The 9306-nt window shown below is 41.2% G+C and overlaps 1 long non-coding RNA gene across 2 annotated transcripts; it reads left to right on the forward strand.

The window, feature by feature from the left end:
* Positions 1-2202: 2202 nt before the first annotated feature.
* Positions 2203-8850, forward strand: LOC108351362 (uncharacterized). 2 transcript variants are annotated; one of them, XR_001838633.3, is made up of 4 exons: positions 2203-2264; positions 6368-6432; positions 7725-7877; positions 8550-8850. It is a non-coding gene; the product is annotated as an uncharacterized LOC108351362 (long non-coding RNA). The 2 variants fall into 2 exon arrangements; XR_010052413.1 differs by lacking the exon at positions 2203-2264 and adding an exon at positions 5684-5814.
* The last annotated feature ends 456 nt before the right edge of the window (positions 8851-9306 follow it).

Below are 9306 nucleotides of genomic sequence, written 5' to 3' on the forward strand. Positions count from 1 at the left end.
CAGAAAGCAACTAATGATGGCAGGTTCTGATGCTTTGGTACTTCCGATGCTTCCTCTATATTTACACTGACTGTGAGTCTTTCAATTTTAGGTAAATGTATTTCCATGGGATATGGAATGTTAAGCATCAGTTATATTTATTTCACTTCTCCATTCCTGATTTCTTCAAATGTCTTTGAAACATGTATTTATCATGAAGGTACCTCCTTTTTAGGAGCTAATTATTTAAGACATCAACACGTCACTCAAAAAGCTGTAATATGTTTCCATTGATTCCAAAAATGTTAAACTATTATTTCATAAGTGTCAGCCACCTGATTAATGCATGATTAGATGGCGATAGCACTATAAAATAGGTAAGTGCATTGTTATGAAGGCAACATGTATGTTTTTCATTAATAACCATTAGCATGTTTATTATTTAACAAGGTCCTGGAGATGCTGACTGAAGAAAGAAAGTATATATATATATAAAACTTACCAATTTTACAATGAGGCAGCATCAGCTCTGAGGTGGTGATACCAGTCTGGTAAGTTCATGGTCTTGAACCTCTTAGGACCCAGAATTTTCAGCATTAAATTATTTGTTCATGCATTACCCATGGTGAGGTAGCTTGTTATAGAAACTTGAATGGATGCAAACATACCCTTCACCTGAATTCAGCCTCTACCATTAAACCAAACCCACTCTCACTGACATCATCATAGTAAAACCACATCAACATCATAATAACCCACTACCATTGTCATAGTAATCCCATCATTATCACAAAAAACCAACACCATCATCATAGCAACCCCTACCATCATCATAGTAACACACCATCATCATCATAGCAAGCCCCTATCATCATCGTCATAGCAAATCCCAGCCATCAAAGCAATTCCCATAACCATAGCAACACTCTAGCACCATTACAGCAACTCATCTATTCTGCCTTCACATTTGGTGAACTCACATTAGCAACTAAAACAACCACTAATACTTATGTGTCACATTTTTAGCTTCATTTTCATCTAAACTATTTGGATATGAGGAAAACGTCAGCTCCAGATGCCACCATATTATTCAGGCCCAGTGATGACTTGGGAGCAGAGTCCCGCCTACCTAGCTTAATCCAAATCTCTTTCACTAATGTTCTGACCTTACTGCCCAGAACCCATGTTGTATAACCTGGGCACTACCCTGTGGCTGATGGCATAGTTACCCTGCTGTAACCTCTCATTCCAGATCTGAGCAGAAGAGACCTACCTCTTTTTTGAACCCCTGTTTTGTATACCATAACATCCATGTTAATAATGTCTCACACTCTCAAATGGCCCCATTCTGCCACTCTACCCTTCCTCCTGTGCTGGTCCTGATGTGCAAGGAAAGGATTAGAAATGAGTGCAAGAGATTTTCTGGAATTTTCATCACTGCAAATTCACTTTGGTCTTTAACTTGCATTCAAAGATGCTACCCTGAACTAATTTAGATGGGGCCATATAATGCCACACATTTTAGTATTTCACATATTGGCATCCTGTCCACAACGAAGATATTGAGTCTATGAATTACAGACAGTAATTCTTTCAGTTTGGTTTCTGAATAACAGTTTGGTTTCAGTTAACAGTCTTAGGACATTGATAGTCACGACTCCCTTTATTTTAAGCCTATTGACCACTAATTTTTTTTTCTTTTTCTTTTTTTCGGAGCTGGGGACCGAACCCAGGGCCTTGCGTTTGCTAGGCAAGCGCTCTACCACTGAGCTAAATCCCCACCCCAACCTCTAACTTTTAAACACTATTTTTTCTTTACAAAGGCATATTTTATAGGGGTCACCTCTTCAAATTTAAGCAAATCTAAGAAATAGAGAAGGTTGTTCTTACTTGTACAGTTTTTATTGCATATATGTCTGTTAGCCTTTCCTCACAATAAGAGCTTCTAAGAGAAACCAACAATGGAACGTATTCAGGGCAACACCAGATAGTACTTAGGCTAAACACAATATTAAAATTTTAAATCAAGCATATCTACTAATTACCCATGTGTTCCTGCAATAGCAAAACACACTTAATTTTATAGGAAATTTTAGTGTGGCTAAAGCATAATAACCTGGTTTAATTTGGCCCTGTATAGACAGACAAGGTCACTGAACCTTGCATTGTGTTGTCATTGGCCAGGAGCCATGGCAATCAGCCCTGGCTGGGGACTGAGTGCTTACATCCAGTTGGGAAGAAACTATCATCACACTGGTCCGAGGGAAGCTGCCCAGCATTTCCCTGTGCGTACTGGAATCCTAGAGACCCATAGTCATAGAGCCAAGGTCTTGCTGAGTATCATTTGATTCTCAATCTCCAACCTGGTCTTACAGACACATTACAGAAGAAGTCCTAAATGACAGAGAAAGGAAAATTCTAAGTTAAAATACAGTAGTTCCCATGTATGTATTAGTTATCATCATTGGTCAAAGCAATATTAGTTTGTCCTACAGTCTCTGTGAAAATCCCAGAAGTACATTCAAGTACTGACATACTCTGGACTATTCAGGGGCATTATTTCCTTTTAACTTCTTCTCAACAATTATTTTTCTGTTGATGATAGAATGATAGAGTGATACACATATGAAAAATATGCTTTATTATATCCTGCTATTAAAAATTACTTAGAATTAACATAAATGTGTAAAAAAATTAAGTCATTGCTTGTAGGTAAGATGCTTCATGATAGACTTACTTTTAAGAAACTTGTGACATGAAGGGTTACAAGTAAGTTTAGGAACTAAAACTTACTTGATAAGTGACATTAGTCCTTTATTATTGAGATTCATCCCTGCTACCCATGTTAAAACAAAGATGTCAGTGTATCTAAATTTGATGCAAGAAGATCTAGAAATATGAGGGAGAAAAGATGGAGGCCCATGGACCTTCCAATAGCTTAGTCCTTTGCTTGCAATAACAGAAAGCAACAATGGTAAATAGAGTAGATCCAGATCAGATATAAGAAGAGACCCACATTTGATGTCTGCTCGTTAGTGTGTGCTTGCTTCCTTTAGGATTAGGGGACAAGGGGCTAGGGCACCAAACAATAGTTCATAAAAGCAAGGAAAAACAAATGCAAAATTGTCGTGGTAACATCTCCATTACTGTTTTAATATTATCATGTGTGTGTGTGTGTGTGTGTGTGTGTGTGTGTGTGTGTCACATGTACACATCGCAGCCCATGTATGAATATCAGAGGACAACTTTTGAAAGTCAGATTTCTCTTTCCACAGTGAGATCCAGATGTTGAACTCAGGTAGTCAGCCTTCATTGCAAACACCCTTAGAAACTGAGCCATCTCTCTGGCTCTGGAAATTATTTACATTGTATCTCTTCATTTATATAAGTTTTTCCTAAAGCCAGAGTGCCTCAGGTCCCTTACCCAGGAGCCCCTAGTGGGGAAGAATTCCAGTCCATTTATTTCCCCTATCATCATCCATTATGGTGAGCAAAGCTTAGTGTGCATAGGTCCATTGGAAACATCTTGGCCACTCGAAAGTGTGATGATTGTTACAAACGTGCATTTTTAAAGACTAGAGCACAACATGAAGTTGCTCAGATAGCCACTCTGTGAGGTCATCTGTCTGAGTTTCTGGGAATGACCAGTGGGATCCTTTCTTGATTTAAATTGTCATTTTCTGGTGTGACTCAGAGCTACTTCTCCAAACTATGACCTAGAGACCTGCCTGTGTCTTCTGACAACAGGTTTTCAGCCCCTATGTACTTCAGGTAACAAATTCTACCCACTTCAGTAATTAGCACAAAATTGGTTCGAGGCATTTGTGCATGTTCAAACCTTATCCTAAATTCTGTGCCTGTGCTTGTGAGATTTTTGTCAATTTAATACAGGCTAGAGTTGTTTGGGAAGAGGGGCTTTCACTTGAGAAAATACCTCCATTAAACTGATCTGTAAGCAAGTATATAGGTTATTACATTGATTGGTGATTGTTGTGGAAGGGCCCAGCCCACTGAGGGTAGTGGTGCCAACCTTGGCATGGTGGTCCTGGGTCCGATAAGAAGGCAGATGCAAGCAAGCCAGTAATGAGCAAGCAAGTAGCAGCACCCTTCAGTTCCTTCCTCCAGGATTCTGCCCTGACGTCACCCAGTGATGGAATGTGATGTGAAACCATAAGCTAAAATTCCTCTCCAAGTTGTTGGTCATGGTGATTCATTGCACAACAGAAGGCCTAACTAACACAGTACTTGACACATTTATTACAAGCCACTTGAGCACAGGATGAATATCTCCAGCAGCATGGGCCTTTCCTCTTTTACTGACATTACTGTGAGATTTCTTGGGACAGATTTTCTGTACGGAGGACAGAATAACTTGGCTCCTGGGCCTTCCCCTCTATGGCTAACAATAGACCTCATGTTATTCTCTAAACTTCCTCTCCTCCTTTGCCACACACTTACAATGTACAAATGTTTTTCTGCCATGTTAATCAAGTTTGAACACATACAGAAGGGCGGATGTTTTTGATTCTACAAACACAGGACTAATTAAATTCCTTTAGTTATTTTTATGAAGAAATTTGCCAGCATATTTATGTGTATTTACGTCTCACTTTTAATTGATTCACTTCTGCTTTTTCCAGTTTCAAACAGTTCTGTGCCATATATGTAAACACTAATGTCTATAGAATATAACTGTTTTACGTGAAACAGAACTCTGCTAGATTTAAACTAGATAAAGATTGATCCAGGTCACGTTGTTTACTTCTCTTACATCTTCCAAGTGCATAGGTCAAATAAGAACAAATTCAGAGGCTGGGGATGTAGTTCAATGGTAGAGGGCCTCTCTAACCTGGGCAAGGCCTGGGTTCAATCTTTGGCACTAGGAATAAAAACACCAGGTCATGTTAACTGGCTCAGTAGTCCATATGTATGTTGTGAGAAAATATTTGTTTTTTACCACATTCATTTTATTTTTAATTACTTTCTACTCATTCATTTTATGTACCACTCACTGTCCCCTCCCAGTCACTGCCCCACAATCCTTCCCTCATCCCTCCATCTCTTTCTCCCCTGAGCAGGTAGCTCCCCTGGTTATTCCCACTCTTCCCTCACACTCTTTATGTACTTTTAATTGGCTGTATCTGGTCAACATCATCACAATTATTTGCCAATGTGTCATCAGTCAATTTTCCCCCCTTGGAGGTGGTCGTAGTTAGGGTTACTCTTTCTGAGATGAAATATCATGACCAAAAGCAAGTTGGGAGGACAGGGTTTATTTGACTTCACTTCCACATGTAGTTAGTTCATCATCAGAGGAAGTCAAGGCAGGGACTCAAGCAGGGTATCAATTGGGAAGCAAGAGCTGGTGCAGAAACCATGGGGGAATTCTGCTTACTGCCTTGCTCCTCATAGCTCTCTCAGGCTACTTTACTATAAAACCCAGGACCTGATGCCTTCCTCTTCTTAATACACTAACATTTTGCATCCACGTCTGAACTGCACTGTTTAACAAGCTGCTGCCAGGTGAGTGGGCACCATAGTGGCTCCTGGCTGGGGATAACACTCAACTCAAAGCCCTGCAATCTACATACTATACAGTGCATTTGCTATACACAAGTCTTGCCTAGAATGCATTCATCCCGTGAGAATGGAGGTGGTAACCATGGCAGCAGATGGAGTGCTTATTTGATGTATCCCTTCTTAGGCAAGGAGAGGCTGGAAAGCTGATGCTGCATTTTCTGGCTTGGTTAAGAAGCCCGGAGTCTCCTTGCACAGAGTTCACAGCATCATAATTCCTTGGAATTTGTGACTCTCAGGGACCTCTGAAGGGTACAGGTGAGATATGAGGTGCCTGTTCCATCACTGTGTTTTGAAGAGGCCATGTGTGTCTTGGCTGCTCCAATCAACAGTGATTTCTGGATTTATAGTAATGCCATTGGAGTTCAAACAGAGCTGTGCACAGTATTATCATAGAGGACAACACTGAAATTTCTGTTTAGAGATGAGTTTCTTGAGCCCTTCTGATAAACAATAATAATGAATCCCTTTTTACCTACATTGTCTAGTATGATATTTAACAAAACCTGTTTATTTTATATGTATGGGCATTTTGTCTGCATGTATATCTGTGTACTACTTGTTCTTAATCACTGAGACATCTCTCCATCCCTACCTAGGATGGACTTTACCTCTGTTATTAAAGCCAAAGCCCCACATCAATCATCCAGCATGCTCCTGGCAGCTAAACAAAGTGGCAGCCACACCTGCCATCACCTGTGCATTGTAAATACACTGCTGTTTTCTCCGTACAAGATATTCTTCACTTTTTCACAGCACATTTCTCAGATGTGACTTCATCTTCATGATTCTTCTTTTCACCATTTTCCAGCATCTAGGAGGATACAGTTCTACATGATCAGGGACCTGCATCTACTGAACTGAGAAGGATGGGAGGTAAGGAGCACGGGGCTGCCTTATTTTTATATCAACAGAACTGAGAACCATTATAGGTTTTGCAAGGTGTGCGTGCTGGCAGGGGCAGTCTGTGTGTGCACACAGATTTGTGTGTGAGTGGATGTCTGTTCACATCCGGTACCTATAGAATTTGTCAGTTTTAAAGAGTAGAGAAAAAGTTGTTGTGGAATATTTAGTCTCAACGATCAGATAAAATGACCACATGTAACAATAAATATGTCTTAATTTGACCTACGGGCTGGTGCCTTTTGCACTCAAGATACAGTTCAGTGACTAAAGGAGGTAAGCATCATCAGGAAGTTTCTCTATGCCATCTATTTCTATAGAATACTGTAGAATACGCCTATTCTCAAAGCACAGGCATATAAAGGAGACTCACTGCAGTTCTATCAATAGTATCCCAAAGCAGCTCCGCTGGTCCCATCTGCCTCTTTTCAAGGGCACAGCTCACCTGCTTTATCTTTAGTTTGGGAAACTGGTAGAAAAACAAAGCAATTCCTATTTGTTCCTGACAGTTTGGAAGGAATTATTTATTGCCTTCGTGGGACTGCACCTCTTCTCTCCCCTCACACTGAACCTTAGCCCCCTGCTTCCAGCATGATAATAATCTATTTCTTTCCCCCACACTGCTGCTCCCGGTGTGACCCCTTCTGACCCGATTGAAATTGATTTTGTTGTTGAACTCCCAGCTAGTGCAAATTAATCTGAGATCCACCCAAGATCAGGGAAGCAAGGCAGAGCACAAAGACCTCAAGTACTGAGGGAAAAATTAGTTCTGCAGAAGGTATTCTAAGTTTGGCAAGATAAATGGTTACAATGCCTGGCTTTGATAGAATGGCTGGCGGAAGAGGGAGGGGAGTAGTGGGGCTCCAGGGTGCAAGGCTGTAATTTAATAGCCTAATTTCCTGCCCAGTCCTGCAGAAGTAGCTCTGACAGCTGATGGAAATCACCCAGGGCTTGATCTAGTCCCTGGTGGGGACAAGTTGAGACCCATTTTTCCTTGAGCAAAGACTTTTGTCACCTCCCTACAGAATAAAATCCTTATCCTCTTATGAAAATGATCTCACATTGGCCTGTTGGCTGTTTGACACTTATGTCCACCGCTATACCAACAGAAGGAAGCAATTTTGTCCTGGAGTGTCTTTAGGAACCCAACATTGCCCCCATGAAACCAACTTAGCAAAACCTCCTGAAATTCAAACAGTCTCTCCTCAGGAGGGTCTAACACCCAAAGCTAAAGTCTGGCTCATGTTTCCTTATTTTCTCCACAGCCACTAAACAAGAGTTTCTGATTTTCAAAGACTCAGGTGTGAAGAGCTACTTAATATGCTGTTCTGCAACCATTCCCTGCCCAGCCAGCAAGCTGCAAGGCAAAGCAGACAAAAGCCTGTGTTTCAGAACCAAGTAAAAGAAAGTGTGTCAAGGTTTGTGTCCAGGCCAGAATTCCTAAGGAAGATGAGGAACACCAGAGTCGGGGTCTGTGGGCAGTAGACAATGTAGGCAAACTATTGTCTGCTGGGGGGGATCCTTCAGTGCTACAACTGTCTAAGTGTAGTGCAGGAGCCTTCCCAGAGAGGAAGGTGCCATTGACCTACTGTGATTCTCTAACTTTTGTTGATAAATTCTCTGTTTAATGAAGCTGATGTTTGTCAGGTTCTATCCTTAGTCTTTCAGTACCTTCTCTATATGAGGGGAATAAACACCTCATTGCAGATGCTCTGGAAATGTTATGGAATAGTTGGTGTCTAGGTAGAAAGTAGATACAAACCAATGAGACAAACTAGAATGTCCATTTTGCCAAAGTACTTGCCCTCTAGAGAGTACAAGTTTTATGACTGTATGTAGTATGCCATATGGGTAGAGGGACCCCACAAAGTTGGCTAGAAAACCAGAGAACATTGCAGATAAAACAGCACATTGGGGGATGGAGCTGAGGTTGCACTGTCTTCCCAGAGGGACCTCAGCCATGCAGGAGGGACTGTAATGTGGAATATACACACAGGGGACGTCTCTCGTGTTAGCCTCCAGTTCATCAAAAGGAAAAGTGACTAAGGGAGAATGTATAGAGGTATTGAGTCAACTGTTCTTTCTTACAGCTTGGAGGCTGGAAGGAAAATCAGGGAAAAGGTCCTGACAAGGTCACTTGAAAGCAAGCATATCAAGATTTATGTGGAGCCAGAATTATTCGGGAAAAAAAATTAAAACATCAACTATCAGGCTGACGAACCTCTGTGGAGCATTGAAGCCGAAAAAGTATTTAAGTGGGGAGCAGCAGAGAGGCATGAGTGATCTCATATGAACTCCTGATGTGTTCAAAGGAAATCTCAGGGGGCTGATCCGGTAATCCGATGGCCAGGGTTGCCTATGGTAGGCCATAAAGACTAACCAGAGGCTTCATGCTAAGTTGTGAATTAATTGAACTCTTCCTCGTTTTCAGGGCTCTTGGGCTCTAAAGAACAGTAAAGTTATGTGTGCCATAATTCTTGTCAACCTACAAAAGCTTGAATGACAGATAGAAGTAGGTGTACATGCATAGTATGGCAAACATTTTTAAAAGATGAAACTGTCCTAGAGCTGTGCAATTATCCCTCTTTCCCATGAATGTATATTGTGTGCATACCCCTGTAAGGCAGTACACAGGAGATGGATGTGCCCTGGGACACTCCCTGCATAGCTCCTTTGAGGAGTTTTACCTAAAGGTACAAATGTTGGGGCAGTCATACATGGGTGTCTGAAATAGTCTCCTAGACAGTTTCCTAGACAGAAATTGTTTGCCTAGCCCTTAGCATTTGAGATGTACTGGTGTGTCTGGTAATGGAGCTGGAAAACTCACAGAGTGACTGTGGAGGATGG

This window comes from Rattus norvegicus, chromosome 6 (assembly GCF_036323735.1).
Source record: "Rattus norvegicus strain BN/NHsdMcwi chromosome 6, GRCr8, whole genome shotgun sequence".
NCBI classification, from domain to species: domain Eukaryota; kingdom Metazoa; phylum Chordata; class Mammalia; order Rodentia; family Muridae; genus Rattus; species Rattus norvegicus.